At 37.5% G+C, this 22,030-nt stretch overlaps 1 protein-coding gene across 1 annotated transcript in view; it reads right to left on the minus strand.

Moving 5' to 3' along the window:
• Positions 1 to 22,030, minus strand: part of LOC115924096 (rho-related BTB domain-containing protein 1-like) — a 77,874-nt gene that overhangs the window by 54,697 nt on the left and 1,147 nt on the right. The window contains exon 2 of the mRNA XM_030985854.1: positions 5,998 to 6,168. The gene's annotated coding sequence lies outside the window, so the exon portion shown is untranslated. The remainder of the gene's footprint in view (positions 1 to 5,997; positions 6,169 to 22,030) is intronic.

Consider the following 22,030-nt stretch of genomic DNA (forward strand, 5'->3'; position numbering starts at 1 on the left):
TCAACACTTATAAAACATGACAATTTTTTCTTGTCTGAGATTTTCAGAACTCATGTATATGTACCCTCCTTTTTAATGATTTTTTAAAAATAGAACCGTGGATGTGCCACTGCCTGTTTGTATTGCAGATGCCTTCCCCAAAGCTACTTATCAAAGACTATCTATGTCTATGAGGTGGAAGGCAGATCTTGAACATTATGCAGGAATCACCCTGGAGCGCTGTCAAGCAAATATGGACATTATATCTTAACATAGTTTATATGCGTCCATCCACTGTCAATTGTTATGTTACTAAAAAATCCAAGCATTTCTTGATAGGTTGAGTAAATTAAAAGTAAGAAATATATACACAGGTGTCTTCCATTCATCTCATAAAAATAACATCATATTCTATCAATTCACTTCCAAGGAATTGTGGTAAAAATATTTGACAAATGCTGAGCGATGATCAAAAGGGAAACAAATACATATGTATGCATTGAAGGAAAAAAAAAATGCATTTTCAAATAGTCCGGCAGCCAAATGCAGATTATTGGCCTAACCTTGTTTTAGCGTCTATAGTTTTTTTTTCAATGGATTTTGATTGCCTAGACCTTCTATTTCAAGAATCCGATTGCTGACACTCTGTCAGCCTTGAGCAATTTAAGATATATGACGTCATACAAAATGGCCGCCAAAGTACATGATTTTCCTTTAAAAATGAATAATAAATATATAATAAGGATTTTTTTCTACAATTTTTGGCAGCCAAATGTCTGTATCTCTCTAGGACCATCACTAACAAAATGTTTTGTGATGTTGCATGGCCATAGATTACCAGCTTATTTGCATATTTTGAAATAGCGCCCTCTATAAACATATTAATTTGAATAAAATATATGTGCCAGCCAAATGCCAATTTCTTAAATCTATGTCACGTTGAAATCATATTAAATGCTTTTTGGGGGCAACAATTGCAGTTGTGCTGCATAATCTTTCATCGTGTTTGGTACAAATTTAGATAGGGTAGGTGTGGGGAATGGAAGACCCTTAAGCACATTTGCATAATTTACATAAACATGAACAATGTTACACATACAGACATTTATGTATTCCCTTTAGTATTTTTTCTCTTTATTTTGTAACGAAATTGTGGTCATGATGTAACTGATTAATAAGATAACAATGATTAATGACGTCATCACCAAAGGTCTCTCATTACCTACATGTGTAGGTAATAAGGGACAGTTACAAATCAAGACATTTTAAATACAATTTGAATGAAAATGGGATTGTTATAGTTAGTTCAAATGTTTTTTGAAAGAGATATATGGAGCCAATGAACTTACTGAAATTTTGAAACGATTTTAAAACAATGTGGCCCAAAATATTTCTGTATTTTTTGTTTACAGTAATAAAGGTGTTCTCAATTATGTTAAAATACTTTCAGAATAATGTTCTGGGAATATGACTGTTACATTGATCAAACTCACAGCATAGAAACAACTTCTTAAAATTGAATGCATTCAAATTAGAATGGTGACACGTACGACCAAATATGTTTCATGATAGTGCCTTTCAACATGAAATGGACAACTGGGGAGAAGTAGGCCCCCATCTTGGACCTGGTGTCCCCAATTACCTACACACATTTCTGATCAGACACCATTCATAATGTGAATTGCAACAACCATTCACAACATACAATGGCCATAAGCTTTCTGTGATGGTTGGCACATTTCATAAACTTCCTTTTAAAACTAATTTTTAAGAGCCACCCCTAAATATCTGCATACACCACAACATTCAGTGAAAATTGTGTTTTTATATCAGAGCAAATTTTTACGATCAAAATTGCTAATATATTGGTCAATTTTGCCAATTTTCTCGGAGAGAGAACGCATTGTAGTCTTCAAAATGAATTGGATATATGCAGAAGTGTTGTTTAAGGCCACATATGTCGCTATATCAATATTGGAGCCAACACGGACAGACAGTGATGGGTTCAAGCTTGGTGGTCTCCGATTCCCTACACCTACCCTACATAAGTCAAGAAAAAAAAATGGCTATGAAAGAATTCATTTTTCATCAAATCGGTGAGAAGTGGTTTTACGGCACACATTATTATTCAATTGATAGGCTTTATTTAGACCAGCATTGCTCCAACGTCAGTGAATGTGGATAAAGCAGTTGACATCTATACTAGACAGATGCATGAATTTCAAAAGATATTACCTGGTGGATTCTATGACACAATTTCCAAGAAAGTTCAAACCATGGCTGCCATGAAGAAGTCAATGTTGGGAGACGAAAATCTATGAAAAGTTGATCTACTCCAGAGTAATAGGACTGCAGACAAGTTCAAGAGAGGTCAATATCAAGGACATTTTGTCATAAGAGCTTTCACCAGTCCCAACAGCACTTTTTGATGATTCTGGAAACGAGCACTCCCATGTCAAAGACGGACTTATAGAATTTGACAAAAGTTGAGATGTCAGCCAGGCATGAGACACTGGAACAACCTTGTACAGTCATTGATGGTTGTGCTCTGCTGTGGATGAAAATCTGATGATTTTTGCTTGGTGTTTGACAGATCCGAGAGTATCTAGAGGTCATAACGGGTCGAGAGTCTTCCAACTTAGTCCCGCGTCACTGCTGCCCTCCAAGAAACTATCTCTTACTATTCGTCGTCGTCGTCGTTGTCATATAGATCATGGCTCACCATTGTGACCCGTTTGATGAGACCTTTTGATCGGCCGCATCTGTCTCCTGCAATCCGGTAGAGTGTCTTTAGTATTTAGAGGGTGGCTAGTGATTTCCCGAAGGTCGTCAGTCCATCTGAGCTTGAGTCTTCCTTTGTTACGTGTTCCTTCAAAGGTACCTTGAATGATAATTTGTCAAGGTTGTCTCCTGATCTTCTGCTAACGTGACCAAACTAATGTAGCTTGTACCGTCAATCCTGGTAGCAAGTGGCGGTTGATATCCGATGATGGACATTAATTGTGTCCATTGGTGTTGTAATCTCTTCATGATATCCCAAGTAGCTTCCTCCAACACCATATTTCAAAGGCAGATATTGCCGAGCTTCCACCCTCCTTGACAATCATTGACCCAAGAACATTATATAAACTTGTCCACTTGATCAACTTCTTCTCCATCAACCACCATGCTCTGTTGCATGTAGTTAATTTCCACCAATCATGATCTAGGTCTTTTTCCCATTGAGGTAGGGTCCAAATTATTCACTTGCATCCTTCACTCTTTTTTAAAGAGTTCTAGTAGTTCTTCTGATGTTCTTGTTATAAGTGTTGTCAGTGGCATACTGAGCAAAAACACTTAGAGGGGCAGAAAAACAATCTGCATCACCACCACTCATACATGTTACATGCAGGCCCCGCAGAACTTTTTTAAAATCGGGGTGGGGGGGGGGTGAAGTATTTACGATCAGGAAGAGAGGAGCGCAAATTGGCGTGGTGTTCAAGGGGCACAGCCCCTGGAAGCCCAAGGGTTTCAGGCATTTATTAACTGTAAGATGAACATATTTTGATACCTCATTTCACCTCGGGTCACTTTCTTTCTTTCTTTCTTTCTAGTTCTCTTCAACATACTTTATACAAAAAGTGAGGGGGCTCGAGTCCCCTGAGCCCCGCTGTTCTGCGGACCCTGACATGTAGGCTCTTAAATAAGCATATTTTTTGCTTGACTGTGAATTTAGGATTTGTCATTTTCCAACATACGCTTAACAAATAATAATTTACTAAAAAGTGAGAAAAAACCCAGGAAAATCATGTCATTTCAGCAACATTTGTAAATCACTGGTATCGAATATATAGAAAAAACAGTTTGAATTTTGTTTGGGGGTTTAACTGTCCCCAACCCCCCCCCCCCCAACCCTTCCCCATCAATACGCCAGAGAGTGTTGTATTGTCGGCGTATCTTAGGTTGGTGATCGTTCGTCCACCAACAGAAACTTGACCATAAAATGCCTTTCTCATAATGAATACAGCATAGATGGTGATAGGATGCAGCCTTGACGGACAACTTGACCAATAGTGAACATTTCGGTGTAGCCATTCTCTGTTCTTACTGTTGCTTCTAGGTATTGGTAGAGCGACTGGATGAGTTGAATTATATATGCTGGAAAGCCCATCCAGCTCATAATCTTCCATAGGCGTTTATGTTGTACGCAGTCAAAAGCTTTGGAAAGATCAATAAAGCTAGGGAGAGAAGTTGTTGAAACGTGTCTCTAGTGTTGCTAACTTCACTATCTTTTCATGACAACAAACTACAGTTGATCGACATCGTAATTATATGCGCAAGTCTGCAGGATGATTGGGTGCTCAGAAATAGGCAAAAGCACAAACAGGCCTTTACCGTCAAGATGAGGTTCCTGTTGAAGTGATTCCAGGCAGTAATGTCATGGCAAGGAAAGGTCTGTCCACAACATAGTTATGATGAAGCAGGCAACATCGAAGTACAGCAAGCGATTTGAATTGATGCTAATGAGAAGATGTATGTTAGGGTCCTAGTGGATGACACAGACGTCTACGTACTACTTTTGCATCGATCATTATCTACATGACGGACTTATAAAACGCCAATGACCATGGAGACGCCCCTTCACAAATTGAACTGTTATTGATGTTCCTGCTAATGTAGACAAGTTAGGAGATATCATTCCATCGATGTTGGCAGGACATGCGTTGACGGGATGCGACACTCTTGGGGCATACTTTGGCATTGGATAGGGTACAATGCTGAAAGTGATGAAGCAGAAGATTCGACTCCCTTAGGACGCAGTTGGCAATGTTGATGCAGCATGGTCATATGTCATCACTCAACCTACTCAATGCTTTGCTTCATGTTATGGACAGTCAACAACCAACTGAATGTCAGAGGCTCGTATCAACGTGTGGCTATCAAGGGTCCGAAGACTAGGAGCTCCAAATACCCCCAAACCTTGCCTCACTACCTCAAACTACCTCAAGCGTTTGTAGAAAATGTTATTAAAAGAGAGCTCATTTGCAAACATGCGTGTGGAAGCACGCATTACAGTCACGACCTCACTGTGCAGAATTAAGTGTTAAATGACACCCTCTTCCGCATGGAATATTTTAGGGCTCCCAACACTTTAGAGGGCTTTTAAACAAATTTCAAGATTTTGAAGCAAACTTATAAACGGATATAGTCCTGTATCGTATCGGTAGTTCGTAATTTGTAGGTTAATTTAAGAATCTAGTACCTTAGAATACAAATCTAGTTTCTTAACGCTGTCACTGAAAATGGGCATTTATCACCATATGCCACCTCATATCTATGGGACAGAGAGCATAAAATTCAACCATGTTTTCTTCGAGTATAAAATTACAAAATAAATATAAATGTGCAGCACAATTTTTACTCATTGTATTCAGTGCATCTGACTCATGACATATGATAATCTCATGTTAGAAATTGGTATTTGGCCACCATTTTGAACTATTCAAGTTAATGTGTCTATAGAGGGCGCTATTCCGAATTATGGAAATTTGCATATCATTTGTGATCATACAGCATCGCAATTTTTATTTATTGATGATTCTAGAAAAAAATTAAGATATTTGACTGCCATTTAATGTAGTAAAATGCTGTTAAAACTTTTTATATCATTAATTTTGGTTAAAAAGGGGATTTTGGCGGCCATTTTGTATGACGTCACATATCTCAAATTGCTCAATGCTGACAGAGTGTCAGCAATCGAATTCTTCAAATTGATGGTCTAAGGAACTATAATCCGAAGAAAAAAAAACTATAGACCCTAAAACAAGGTATATCGAGATGGCTGCCGGACTAAAAAGAGATTCTCCGCCAGCAATCACTTAACATCATTATAGTTGCAAATTTGAAACATCATATCATGGGAACATATAAAAAGTCATTAAAAAATGCATCCTTATGGCCTGCATTACAAAATCGCAGATGGGATGCTCGATACAGCTACAGTTTATTAAGCTGAGGATAAAAATGAATTTAACATACCAGACTGCTTCTGGGTAAAGTCGACTTTTACACACACGATGGAGAGACACAGACAGAGACACCGGCGTATACGAGGGCAGAAGATGGTTGATGGCAGGCGATATTGCATAAAATTAGAATATATGCGTCTCCCTAGCTCTGGATACAAGAAAAATTGCCCACTGTTGGATCCTGGGTATAATAAAACAAAACATGAAAGGGATTATCAGCTGTGAACCTTTCACCGGTTTCCTGCTATTGAAGTCTCCCCCTAGCAGCTGATGCGTAGAGAGTAATGAGAAAGGCCGTTACGCAGGGTATGACCGAACAGCTAGCAAACAGAGGCACATAGGAAAAAGAGAGCATACGTATACATGGGTGGATGCACACGCGCATCACCGGTAGCTAGCAGCAAGGCTAATGAGAAATGCACTCTGATGATAGCGGGGTATAACTAAGCCCTGATGTGCATGTGTGTACATGTGCGTTGGCATGCACAACAGAGAGGTCACCCTACTTCAACCCTTTTTCTCTCTTGCGCTCTCTCTTCAATATTGCATGACAGTCCCTTCTCTCTTTCTCTGTATCATTGCCTTATAATAAATGTGAGTAGCCTCTCACCCTCCCTGTTAACGGCCTGCCCCTCTCTCATTATTCTATCTCGTTCATTTTTTTTTTTGCCCTTTCTTCCATCTTTGAACCTTAATTACAAAACAGCTCTCTCTCTCTCTCTCTCTCTCTCTCATTAAATCTCTTTCATTCTTTACAACCGTAGCTCTGTACTCCTCATTTCATTGCTTCCTTGCTCTCACTTTGTCTGTCTATTTATCTCTGTCTGTCTTTCTCTCTCTCTCTCTCCCTCTGCCTCCCTCCCTCTCTCCCTCTGTCTGCCTCTCCCTCTCTCCCCCCTCTCCCACTCCCTCCCTCCCCCTCTCCACCTCCCTACCTCCCTCCCTCCCTCCCTCCCCCCTTTATCTCTCCCCCTCCCCCGATCTCTCTCTCTCTCCCACTCTGTATTATATTTATACAGCCTGGGAACCCCTCCCCTTCTCTCTGTACCCATTTCCACGAGGTGTTTCTTGGCCTGAATTCAAGTATGATTCAAGTCAGACCCAAACACAAGATGAGTCATTCTATGCATGATTAAAGGGCCAATTAGGTCTTAAAAGGAATAGTGTTTCCTATGCTGGGATCGAGCCAAACACATATACACTGTATGTACATGTACCACTCCTTTATGTCGAGAAAAGACCACATAATATCTTCATTAGCATGTCATACAGGAAATACCGGTATATTTATGGAACAATCTCCCTGAACATTTAAAAAACATTGACTCCATTGTTAAGTTTAAGATTGCTTTAAAGACGCACTTATTTAACATTTAATTCATCCATTTTGTCTGTAACCTCAGTACATCTTGTCTTTGTATTATGTTGTGTTTTTCTCTAGAGCGCTTAGCAGGCGGTGCGCTCGGGTGCAATTAACTCACGATTTCGTTTTGATTTGACCTTGCTTTTCTATTGAATAAACACGTTGTTTACGTGAAACCGCTGGGAAAGTGTCGCAGCAAACCTGCCATAACTTTGGCATATGACAATGAATCTTAAAGATCTTTACATTTTTGAAAAGAGGAATAATCATTTAAACTATACATTACATTTTTTTTTGTAATAACGAAGAAAAAATGGGGGCAAAAGGACAAGAAACTTTGTATGAAAAAAAAAAAAAAAGAGTCCGAAATAATGCCTAAAATTACACATTTTTAATAATTGGACAATAACGATATTCGAATATGTTATTGAATAACTATTAAAGAAAATTTCTGTGAAATATCAATTTCATAAACCAATTCGGCCGGATGTGTCTGGTAATGATCCAACATAATGCATTTTCATACCTTCAATACGAGCACCGATCTACCGAGTCGTCCCCACACTACATCGCGGGTGATGACGTCATGCTCAATAGCACCATCCCACACACTCTAGTTTGTGTTGGCGTTGATCGGTAAAAACGGCTTTCAACATGATTTCGTGGCATAGATTGTAATTGTTGCAATGTTTGAATTAACCCCCAAATTTCTCCAACATTAATAACAAATGTATATTACGGAAATAAAGCTAAATTACACTGATTATCTTAGCTTTACTGTAAATAAGACGGAATATATGCCTAGCTATAGCCTGTGTCCATCGTAGGAGCAGTACTCCACCAATACTACTTTAAAATAATAGTAGTTGTATAAGTAGTAGCAGTCGTAGATGTAATAATAATGATAGTAATAATAATATTAATAACAATCATAATAATAATCAAATATTATTTGTAGGGGAATAGCAGGGTATTTCCCGGCAGAAGGGGGGGGGGGATTATGCGTAATTCGCCACTCTTCATCCAATTTAAAATAAATGAAGATCCCCCCACCCCAATAGCAAACCCCTGGGTAATATATCAAAATAATAGATATACTTCATGATTATAATGATGCTGCTGCTTAGATTAATAATGGTAATAATGATAATTAAAAAGTAATAGTACTTATAACAGGGAGGTGTTTTACCCTGCTTATAATAATGATTGTTATTATTATTATTATTATTCATTATAATGGTTATAATAATACTTCGGGTAGGAAGAAGTCAAGGAAAATATCCCAACAATGAATGACCATGCAAGAAATATATGGGTAGCTAGATACCTAGCTGTAGGCCACCATTTATTGCAATAGCATTAACCCTTTATTGCTTGCTTTTTTTTTTAAATGTTAAGTTGACTCAAGCGATGATTGTCTATCACTTTGTGATTTAATTTTTTTTTTTTTTAATGAATTAACCCAAGTCTTTGTTTTGTGAAATAAATTCTGGAACCAACTGAGAAGAAACCCGGAGCCTTTGTCGACACATCCACGCCATTATAAACACTCACTTTAAATTCTGGCACAAAAATCCACATACCACATGCACACTTGCATTTACCTTTCTCACAATGATCCATGTACCACCTACATGTAAATCACTCTCCGATTATATATAGATATCTCTGAATATCATTTCATCATTTACTGCAAAACATTAACCACTCGACCAATGAATAACACAAAACAGCAATTTCATTTTAAAAACAATTCTCAATCTGCATATTATAATTGCCACTTCACTTCAGATACAATAGGCAAGATACTTCCATTATGTAACTTGCATACAAAACAGGAATGCTTCTTTTTTTCCCTTAATGCAATAACACTGTATATTTGTGTGTTAAATGTACTTGTATACTTAACTTAACATGTATACAAAAACGAAAGACTCAAATAAATACTTATATCCATGTCTCACATACTTTTCATTGTACATCTAATACTTCTTCAATAAATATAAAGCTTTGTATAAATAATAAAACAATCTGTTTTGAAAGCCATTACTATATGTTTACTGTCATCTTTAGTTCAATCATGCGCCAATAACACGCAATTGTTCAAATGTGTACATGAATGAACATTATTGGAAACAAGTGAAATGTGAAAATCTACATGGAGTTCATAACTTGCATAATAATGATGAAGATGCACGTATGACATGGACTAACCAAGTCGAAAATAGGCACAAAATATGCAGGTAATGTTGCAATGATACATGTAATGTTGTACTATGCAACATCAAATGTAATTAAAAAAGTATGCATATAAATTTGAATATGTAAGGAAACAGGTCTATTGCCAATTATCTGAACTTTTCACTTATTCACAACTTCTAAAACAAATACTTTAAATTGTCTAAGCATTGAAAGCACTATTCTCTGGAACACCAGGAATTAATGTACTAAGTACAATTTAACCCTATCGTGTGTACCATATTGTAACCAGAGTGCTAGTTTTACACTACTTTCGGGCTTCCTGACTCCTTCACTATGAAATCACCATCCAAACTGAAGAACACTGGTAGCCAATGCTGACATCTTTAAGGGAGCGCCATTCTGCAATAAAATAGAAAAACAATTAATGAATTGAAATTCAATTATATTACAGCAAATAAAGAAAAAAAAAGAGAAATTTAGCATGATTTATATTTCACATTCATATGGTTATATATTAACTCTAACATTAGACAGCATAACTTACATACACTACTCTATAACAGACATTACCAAAGTATTATATGATCAAGAGCCAGATTATGGAAAGAACTTCAAAAAATACCTCAAATGGATCTCACAGCTCAGTTAGGCATGATATTCATAAATGATAATTGGGTCAAATTTGGTCTACATGCATGATAATAACCTTCAAGACATTGTGTTTTTCAGCAGTGGCGTAATGAGCCAAAAAAAATTGGAGGGGGAATAACGGAGCTACAGTTTTGGATATGGTGCATGATTTTTTTTTAAACAAAAAAAAAGAGCAAGCGAGAAAAAAAAATCTACATTTTCTAATTTTTAAATAAATAATTCTGTCACAGAATATTTGGTAGATAATTTGATTTTTCTTTGTCTAATTCTAAAAAGGAAAAAGAGGCAGATATTAGAAGAATTTAAATGCAAATTGTAATGTTGAAAAATACAATGAGGATTTAACCAAAAAATACCCTTTTCGTGAAAAATTGGGGGTGTTTCAGTGTACAATGAGGTCAAGTTCAGCAAAAGCAAAGTATTAAGATCTGGAAATCATTGTTTCCACATTCATCAGAGTGAACAAAAAATTACTTTAGGAATATTAATATCTAAAGCTCCTGATGAGTACTTCTTAAATGTTAAATAACACAAGACTCTCATTTATCTTGATAATTAGACACTGGATTGAAAAAGACTAGTGTCACCAGGCACTGTGAGAGAAATTTAAAAACAAATGGTACATGTTGTTTCTCAGAATGATTTGACATCACCAAGGAACATTGCCTTTAATGACTTCATGGTGATGAAAAAAATGCCAACTCTACTTAACAGTACATATCTTACCTAGTTGCATGAAGACAAATCTGCTTGGGCACTAGGGTTGGTGAACACTCCACAGAGCCATGGTGGGATGTAGAATCTGTGATCACTCTGAGGGAACGACCTGACAGCTTCAACACTGAATGGAAGAAAGGAAAAATATTGTAAGTGAATAATGAGAGTTAACATGTATGAATATACATAATTACAAGTCTAGTGCTTGACGTGACGTTGTCGGAACGGCAGGAAAGTCAGTGCCGTGGCTTGAGACTCCAACCAAATGTGGGAGGGTTGACAGCCATGTCTTACCATGGTAGACTTATAGCAAAAAACAATTTGGTATTCAAGAATTTCCACATGAAAAATACACACACGTTCTTGCATATTTACCTAAGTACGAGGTCACATCACGTCAGCCTGGCCAGGCTCGGCAGCGGCCGCCAGCAGTGTCGGCCGTTCTTCAATGCTCGACCAATGTGTATCATGCATTAGGACATCTGCCAAGTCATGAAGTTGAGAAGGGGAGCTGGAGGTTACTTGAAGGTAAGGCTACATGAAGGTTTCATGGCCCTGCCTACATATTCTATATGAAAGAAGGTGAAGAAATTATTATTATTTTTTTGTAGAGATTTGAAGGTAAAACAGGTTAAATACTAGACTCTACAACATAGCCATTGATACAGTTTGACTTTACAAGTTTAGAGTTTAGTAAGTAGGATGAGGTGTCGTGTGTAATACAGCTGCATGCACATGGATTATATGCACTTGAAATTGGGTCGACAATTCATTGGCTCCAAGATTCGTTCATTAATATTGCCGAGACCCGTGAATATGAATCATTGCCATTTATATTACGGTCACTGTAACTCATGAGCTCCGCCGCCGACGGCTTGGCGGCGGAGCTCCCTGGAGTTACGGTCAATGAAGCTAATGCAGCTGCGCTGCAGAGCAGTAGCACTAAGCCACTATCAGTCAGGCATTATGAATGGCACATATGCGTAGCAGATTCGCCAGCTTTTTTTTTTTTTTTTACCTATGAATACCTATTTTTCATGGAAAAGGAATATCAAACATCGATTTATGGAAAAAAATACTTCATTACAATTGAAATGCGCCCTTACCTTTGTTTCTTTAGAGGGTTTTACAAAGTCAAAGATCCACTCGGCTCGGCTGAAATCAAAACAATACCTCTCGATCACTGCATGCAATCAGTGCTAATAATGCGTGTAGACCTCTAGCGCAGCACTACGTGCTAGGAGGCAGCAATCGCACACATGAATAGTCTATACACAAATTACAAACGAACGTACACAATAAATACGATGCGGTTGATCGGCAAGTTTGACAGTAGACTCACGGTTTAAATTTTTTAATTATTCTTTTTAACATCATTAAGTTAAAAAAAATATTATATTTTACTACTATTTAGGTGTCATCAATTGTCACTGGTATATCTGTTTTGAGTGGAATCAGATGAGTATTGTACAGTGGTGTTTGAAATGTTGAGAATCAATAGCACAGATTTTAATACACAGCCAGGATAGTAATGCAGCTATGTGTGCTCACGATCAGCTGTCTGCGTAGGTTTACGTAATTTCGTGTCAATGCGCATGCGCGAGTCTTTGATCGAGCGGTGACGTCGATTTTCTCGTAAGTTTGCTGCTTCTCGATTTCTGAAAAACACCCCATTCATTTTCCATTGTATCTCCGAAAATAAGTGATGGTCACAGCGAAAATTTCGTCACCAGCACCGTAAAGGTCTCATGAATATGCATATTAAGTCTCATGAATAAATAGCCATATAACCAGATGTGTCTGATAATAATCTGAGGGTAGTTTTCGGAGACGACTGAACATGAAATGTTTGATAAAATGATAAATAGATCATCACTTAATACAATTTTTCATATATAGTTCGATATGACCATTTTACATCATTCCTGAGAGTCTGAGCGAAATCCGCCGACGAACAAAGAAGATATGAGAGAGAGAAATTTCGGTGAAAAAGTGAGCTTGGCAACGTGAGTGCTTCGATGACTGTTGAATATTCAAAACGATTTCGGTGTTATCAGTGAGATAATTGGCATGCTCCGCACCGCCTGTTAGGGACATGTTTTAATACTATGTGTTTTGTGCTATATAAAAACGGTTAATAATTATTATTATTATTATAGAATTTCAGTTGAGGGTCAATTTTATCAGGACAATGATTATTTTATACCAGCTGCAATCTCACCTCTGTTTCTTTTAGGTAGATATCTCTCTGCATCATCAGCTTATAGAATATTATTTTGACAAACAGAGATGAGGTGAAAATCTTAAAAAGCAACCAAAATCCAGCAGCATTCTATAAGCCCTAAAGACATGCAATACATAAACAAAATCATAGTCCATACCTTCATAACATGTTACATGGTCATATTAATCACCCAAAATGCAGGCACAATAAGCATGGTACCTCACCAAAGGGTATATTCAAAGACAGAATGTACAAATTTGAGTCATAACAAATTCAAGGTGAACTATAATGATGTAGCATAAATATTTCATATTTAGCAATCATTAGGATCATTTACACTGTCTAAAAAACATTTTGAAACACCCGTTGTTTTTCTTTTTACTGTCATTAACACTACAGAAAAAAAAAGCTGTCTGTGTTTTATTATTCTGTTTTATTTTTTCTGGTGAGTTTTTTTCTTGTCGCTGCCCTGCATGGAGTAGCCTGGAAGCAAGGAGAGTCACGTCAGTGTTGAATATATTTATATATGTCCCCCCCCCCTCCCACTCAGTGTTATTTAGGGTACGCATATGCATGTTCCCTCCCTTTGAAAGCACCCCGCTATCGAGATTTTTGTGTATTATGGGCCGGACTTTGTTGCGTGAAAAGTACCCCTTTACCAGAGATTTCGAGAACATGAATGTGGTCCCTCCAACCCTGGGGGCCGGGAAATGTGTACACACTTAATGTACATGTACACAGAGTGTTACATTGACTGTAATTAAGGTATGACAGCAGCTTATTTGCAGCTATCCATTTTCCTCACCCAAATTTAGAATAATACAAGTAAAATCAGCAGAAAAAATAAATAGGAGCGATGAGCGATTCAGCTCTCGAAAGTTCCAAAAGCGCTCTGAAAAATTGAAAGAGGTCTGGTCAACAACAAAAAATACTGTAATATCACTGTAGGAAAGTTAGACTTACATGTAATAGATAGATAGTGTCGGTTATTTTATCTGACAGCTAAGAAAGCAATAAATGCTTGTTAGCATTGCAACCAGAAGACCGATGACTTTAAGTCCTCTCTGAGGGACCTGGTAATGAGGATTAATGCCATACCAAGGGGTAATAGCGCATCGACTTGGTTTTGAACCTGGGTCACAGGATTACGAGACCCCCGCTCTACCGACTGAGCTATCGCGCTTCCTTGTACATGAAGTATACAGCACCAAATCCTCAAATAGCGACAGATACACTGTAAGTATTTTTTTACAATAAAGCGCTTTTCAGGACCACAGGCCCTCTCAAAGCACTTTACAGATACCTGTACATATTATTACCCCGGTCTTCGGATTCAGGCTTACCCGCACACAATGTATGCACATCCTCCACTCCCTGGGGAGCATTCCAGCAAGGCGTCATTTTTACAAGCGCACACTTGCTCATCTAACCACATTAACTTTCACATCCTCCCGGGTACCCATTTAACATCTGAGTGGAGAGTGGCAGATGTAGATCAATATCTTGCCAAAGGACATTAGTGCTGCGACTGGACTTGAATCACAGACCTTGTGATTCAGTCCGGTGACATATCCACTCGACCACGACACCACACACAACATTCACTATGAACATGACTGACAAAGAAAGCGGACAAAATATACAGTTCCTCAGTTAGACAAAGGAACAAGTTCACTGCTATTATGTAAAAAGGTGAATATACATGTGACACCTGTTCTACACATTTGTACATAATAGCAGTGAAGGGATGTTCCTTTGTCTACCTGAGGAACTGTACATTTTGTCCGCTTTCTTTGTCAGTCATGTTCATAGTGATTATCAGAAGAGTATGATCATGAGGTATTGAATTTCCATGATATGGGGGCTCTTTTTGGCATTTCGGGGGCGAATTTCTCCCGGAGCCCCCATGTGTTTTTTTCCCCTGGAATTCAGGTTAAAGCCATCCTCGGCCGACAGCAAAAATGATAGATGGCATATCCAGTCATTACTATTAAATAAAATCTGTCAGATTCTGGACTACTAAAATTGACCATTTTGTGAGACCAGCTAGTCCTAAAAGTGTAAGTCCACTCTCGGTGATTAATAACATGTGTTATTGGATGAATACATAAATGGTTTCAATTCCCCACGATAAGCCGGGATAATATGATTTTACTCATCAGTTGCACCAGAGGACAAACTTCCTTCCTGAAGCTATTAACCAAGTCGAAACAATAACATACATGTACATGCACAAGAGGATGTCCAACGTACAGCAACACCTTCACAACAAACATATATGAGGAAGGTCCATCTTTCAAAACAATGGACTAAATCTGGAGTATTTAACTATTAATACCTCATTGGCTCCTGGCTCCATCATGGTACTTAATGAGGCCACCCATAAATGACACATATCCCATGTGGTGTCTAGCAGTCTGTGTCTCATGGATTACCTAGCCCTATTGTCTTCAGATCTCATAATACGCTTTGTCATCCAGAGCACCGTTTCATAAGTACTGTTTCGCTGACATATCCCATTGAAAAGCGTGTTAATTGTAATAGGCGCGTTTCAATGGAATGTTGGCAAACTTGTTCTTTCTTGAAATTAAGTGGTTTCTTGAAACGATGCCTTGGGACCCGTTTCTGAAAGCCTTTTTTCAATGACAAATGACAAAAATCAGTGACAAATCTGTTGATAACTAAACAGAAGCAAAGATTTCAGTAGCTTATAACAAAAACTGTCATTTGTCACTGATGACAAGTTTTGTGAAATGCCCCCCCCCCCAGTGGAATCTCTATATACTGAAGGAGGCTTGTGTGTACCAGCCCTCAAATTGAAATTGGTAGTGATATATATTTTGTTATTTTATTCATTTATTAGTATTAATACCAGTATCATTACCAATTCACATATTTTCAGGTATTCATTTACAAGTGTACTTACTTATTCACATAATTTTTTTTAATTATTCATTCATTTCGTTGTTCCTTTCTTTCCTTATATCATTATGTTTTTAAATGCATATTCTGTAAATTGTAAGCAATTCAGCCATCTGCTACCATTCTCAATGTGTAAATAAACCATAACTAAATGATAAATTATTTCTTACTTTTTCATTTTTTGTCTCTATCTAACACCTACATTTTTTTTCTTCGACCGACCGACCCCTATTTTGGCAACTAAAGGGCTCAACTTCTTCTTTTTTTATTTGGAAAGCGCGGGGGGGGGGATGGGTCATACAGTATGTACCTGTGCCTGACCATCAATTTTGCTCTTGAACTCTTAAAGGTTGTTATTTTGAACCTTTCTCTTTTGTCTGTCTCAATGAGATCCAGACAGGTCTACAAAGTTCTTGTTTTAATAGCTGATATTTTTTCCTGGAGTCTAAAGCAAAACTTTTGGAGGAGTGCATGCATGAGACCTATATTTCATATTAGTTATCTGGGGATCTGAAGTGGATTTTTTGTATATTATGTTATTTTATTCATTTTTTGTTAAATATTGTTCACCTTATTTTATGTATCTATTTATATTTATTTAATTCATTCATTCATTTATTAATTCATTTAAATACATTTGATTATCTATTTCTAAATTAATTAATTAAGCATTTATCATTTATCCTTCATTATATTTAATTCTATCCATCCATCTACATGTATCTACTTTTTCCATTTTCAATTTATTCATATATTTTATTAATTGATATTATTATTATTAGTATTTCTATTTATTTATTTATTATTAGTATTTTGATTTGATTAGTTACCATTGATGGTAACTTTGCCATCAATGGCAACTACCATGGTAACAGGGCTCAACAGCCAATCAAAATCAAGGTTTCCATGGTAGTTACCATAGATGGCAAAGTTACCATCAATGGTAAGTTTTGTGCAACAGGGCCCTGGCAGCCAATATGGCTTTTAAACTCTCAATGGCCATCCATTGCAACCTTTTGTCTGTTTGACTGTCTCGGTGAGTTCCAGACACATTTCAACAGTTTTGTTTGAATAGCTGAAAGAGCTCAGTCATCTCATTCAGTTGAATTGATTTTAAAATATCTGGACAGCCTGAAACAATTGAACGCACCTTGAAAGTTGAAACCATGATAATGAGAGCAATATTTTAGTTCATATGAAGGCTATACTGGGACACAATTAGGAAAACACAAACAGTACAAATTGAACTTTAGAAAAATAATTGTTCAGTACTTCTAACACAATAGTCATGTTATACATTGAAAGTCATGGATACACACTGTAGCCACTCTATGCTTTATCAGACTAGATGTTCGTTCAACGTTTTTTGTACATCAATTATAATAAAAGTAAATTGGAGTTCTTTTTTTTCAGGGAAGGCAGTGTAGGCCTGTTCATGAAAGTGTAACTGGACCACGTGAAAGATGACTTGTTAGAAATCACTTTCACTGAAAGGTATGTCTGACAGCTACAAATATTAAATATGGCCCTTCAATAACTGAATATTATATGAAGTTATGAACCGACTTGACTTACTTACTCATCTTAGCTAATTCTTCACCAACATGTATTACAGATTTTCAAGTTTGTTTGATTCTGTGATCAGTGGGATAGCTTAAACTTAAAAGGGGGCGTGGGGGACACACGCCCCCTCAATTAAATGGAGAAGAAAAAAAAAGGGGTGGGGGGGGGGGGGGGAGGGTAACATCAAAATAAGACACTACAAGCTCTCCTTCACCCTCCATCTCAAAATGACCTTGTTCATTTGAATTTCATCTGTTTGGTAGGCATGGTGCATATTTTTTTTGTCATCATAAATCAAGATTATTTTAATATCACAAGGCTATTGGCCTGCATGAACATAAAGACAACTACGACAAGGTTCATGGAAACATGATTATACATGTATACATGCTGAAGTCACATCAGGGGCGTTACTAGAGGGGGGGGGGGTTCAGTAGGTGTGACACCCCCTTAAAAATGTGAGCAAAATAGGAATCTTTCTAACCTGTTCAAATTTGGAATGAAAAAAAAGATGGCCTTTCTTGTTCTTTGTAAGCCAATTTCATTTAAAACGTTTAAAGTTGTATTCAGATCACATCTAAGCAACTTACTTTTGCAAGCCAACTTTATGGCAAAATACTTACTGATCAGCATTGTGACATCACACGGTCAATCAAAAGTAATGCGCAATTAATGCATCACAATAAATGCGCGCTGACATAATTGTGCACAGGTTATGATCTGGTAGGGAGCTGTCTTAAATCTACCTTAAAATACTTGCCAAAAGTTTTAACTGAATACCAAAATTGGCTAAGTATTTTATTTACCGTATTTGCCGGTGAAAAGGCTGCAGAATTTTTGGAAGAGAAAATATCAAAAAGTCGGGGTGCGGCCTTTACGGCGAAAGAGTAAAAAAAAAAAAAAAACGAAAGTCAAAACCAGCACGAATTTGCACATATGGGACTACTCACGGTAAAATAACTATACTACTATGGTACAGGACATTTCTACACATCTTACCGACAATTTTATCTTGCATTGTTGACATGAAGACAAAAAAAAAACGTCCTAACACAACATTTGCCGATAGATCTTGATCTAAGTTCGTGCCAATGCATTGCAAAAGTAAAAGAAGGGACCGTTTAACGGAGCTGACGCGAACATCCATCCGAAGTCGCCATTTTGTTTTCCATTTCATGCAGTTTCGCATTACACCGTACATTGTGGTAGGGGTATATATCGGACACCAAATCTGCCTGCGATCACTTTTTTAGCTAAACTTCCAGTAAAGATAAATTTGGTATCAGTTTGTAAAAATTATTTTGGTTTTGTCCGTTTTTTTTTTTGTCCTTTTTTTTTGTCCCTCTTTGAAATGTCAAAGTTGGGGTGCGGCCTATGTGGCGGTGCGGCCTTATCGACGGCAAATACGGTAAGCCGAAAACTAAGTAAAATACTCATATTTCAAACTTAAGTATTGAATGTAATAACGGCCCACAGACCTATCCAATAGACGACAACACCTCAATAGATCACAACACCTTTTCCTTATACATGCCTCTGTAATTATATGTGTAGCGATCCAGACTTTGTTGAAACTATATTAAATTGAAGATTAAGTGAAGCCTTTTAATCTCAGTCTGAGTGTAGGGATTTTATCTACTTGACCTGGCCTACTAACCATAGATATATAATTCAGTTATGCATCAATATTCAAGGTTAAATGTTCACTTCTTGTCATGATGATTGAGAGACATAGTTCTTTTTATATGCTCAAGGGGAGGTTACAATCGAGCTATTGTATCTTGATTGTAACCTCGTATAAAAACAACTATGTCTCGAAAATTAAAGCAGTCATTAATACTTTTATGTACCGAAAAGGGTCATAGAATACATGTGTGACTTATCAATCATGGTAATCAAGTTTGTTTAGGCCTACGCTATCGAGACCTAGGGTATGTTTATGCTCAACTTTTTCTGGCCAGAATCAGGCATCTGTTACGCGTTTAGTTCAAAACACGGTTGCGTCCTTTCTCACTTTTGTAGAATCACCGAAAAACGGCGATCACGATCACCGATCGTAACCTCACAAAAAGGTGCGTTTAAATGGGGTCAACGTAGTGGGTCTACGTAGCATGCACAGTGCAGGTTTGCGAATCCAGCTGCAAGGCCAATTAAGGCCACCCAGGGAGAATTGCCTGGAGGAGCCAGAGAAGTGAGCATAAACAGTACACCCTGGAACTGTGATTATGATGAGCGTTTACGATGTGCGTTTCAAATCGCTCATTCTGCCTTCAAAAATTGAGCTTAAACGCACCCTTAGTCTAGGGTGTCTGATCGCGCACCACTCGAGTTTGTGTACTAAAATCCTTCCCATTTAGATTGCACGCATAAATATGCAGTCTAGATCTAGAACTAAATAATCTCAATATTTTTATGGAGAATTTCACGTACCCTTTTGGTGTTCTTGCTGTCAGCGGAATTAATCATGTCTTGCAATTGATCATCATCAAGAAGTTGAAATCTAGATAGAGTTTTTTTCTGCCATTTTTGCCTTGTTTGGAAATATAAGGGCATATTATCGTGATCCGAGTCCCCTCTCATCATTCCTCTACACAGCTAGCTTTATTGCGTCTGCGTGGGGGGCTGGGGGACTTTGATCCACGTCCACACACAATGTATGGTATCCGCTCTCGCTCAAGACTGAACTATTTTCCCGGTAACCATGGTAATTGGAATTTTGCCGGGATTTTACTCTAGAACTATTACAGGGGTTTGGCATTTTTCGTTTATTTACCGGAATGGCTAAAACCATGACTGCAATTTCGACCAATCAGATGGCTGGATTTCTTAAGTGAGGTATATAATACGCTTCAAATCATGTCATTCAAAAGGCCAGCTAGTAACAAACAGATATCACTGGTGAGGAGTACCCGGTATGTAAGTACATGTACATTACCGGTACAACTATATGTGCATTTCAGAGCTATTGATTTTGATTTTTTGTTGTTGTTGCTTTGTTTTGCTTTTTGTTTGATCCATGCACCGAGGTAGCAATTCTAGAGGGGGCTAGGGGCAATTTTTAAGACCCTCCTCCTCCTCCAAAAATAAGAAATAAATAAGCAAATAATTTTTTTTCTTCTTTTTTTCGAGGCATCTGTATTTACAAAATGAATGCAAGAACCCCAGGCCTCCCCCCCCCCCAAAAAAAATGAAAAAAACATGTACCGCATATATAATATATATTCTTCTAGAACTGCTTGTGCATGCACTGCTACGAAGGCATCGATACCAATTACTGGTAACCTTTTTTCAAGTAACAGATGGACAGATGGCATGGACTGAAGGCATGCATGCTCTTATTCAATGACAAAATACCGGATCCAGGGTTAAATAAAGTCACTTCTAAAGCCATGAATTATGCTGGTAGTGTGTACATAATATTGCATGCTTGATAAAATAATAAACACATTGCTCATGCATGTCTGGCGAGTCTGGCTAGGCTACATGCTTAAACTTTATGGATCGACACCAAATAATGATCCTGTGATATAGATTTTAACATAAATGTGGACAAAAATGTACCCTCATGCTTCTGAGCTACCCAAATACATGTAGCACTAGAATTTTATGCAGGCTTCAGACTTGCCCTATGAATTTCTTGTCATTTTGTCAATTTTTCAGAGAGAGAGAGAGAATGAGAGAGAGAGAGAGAGAGAGAGAGGGAAATATATATATATATATATATATATATATAACATGGGTTGTCCTCCTGAGAAATGATCTCCTCCCTCTAACTGACATCTCCTTGCTCTAAGAGAGATATTTTAATTCCTTGACATGTTACGTTTTTAAGGACAATAATTTATTTCTTGCTGGTTGTTATACGAGCCATTTGTCATTGTAACTCTGCGGTCTTTGCCAGTAGAATTCAGGGAATCCCTAGGAATGTATTTTCAAACACAGAAGAATAATTACATATCGAATGAAGAAGAAACTTCATGTGTCTCTCTCCTTAATTAAAATGCAACATCCAATTTTATTCTGGAATATTTAGTTGTTTAACAAATTAAAAATATATGATGGCAGTTGTATTCAACCCTCCTACAAAAACCACAAGGTTTCTAATCTGGTTATTTATCATGTGCAGTATTATCACAAATACTTGTCCTTTTTAATATAGTTATATGACTTTGTCTAACAAGTCTTAAAGAATTAGCAAATATTGTGTGTAATTTTCTTTATATTGCTGGTTTAAATCAACTGTGCCCCCCATCTACGAATTACTCCACCCCATCCGCACCTCTAGTTAAAACTGTATTTTGGAGGACCAACCCCCGGGGGGAGGGGGGGGGGGGGGGGTACTCACATATTAAGATATACGGGGGTGCCGCTCTAATGGGTCACTTTTTTACAAAAAATCCC

Source organism: Strongylocentrotus purpuratus, unplaced genomic scaffold (assembly GCF_000002235.5).
Source record: "Strongylocentrotus purpuratus isolate Spur 01 unplaced genomic scaffold, Spur_5.0 spur5_scaffold_15, whole genome shotgun sequence".
Taxonomy (NCBI): domain Eukaryota; kingdom Metazoa; phylum Echinodermata; class Echinoidea; order Camarodonta; family Strongylocentrotidae; genus Strongylocentrotus; species Strongylocentrotus purpuratus.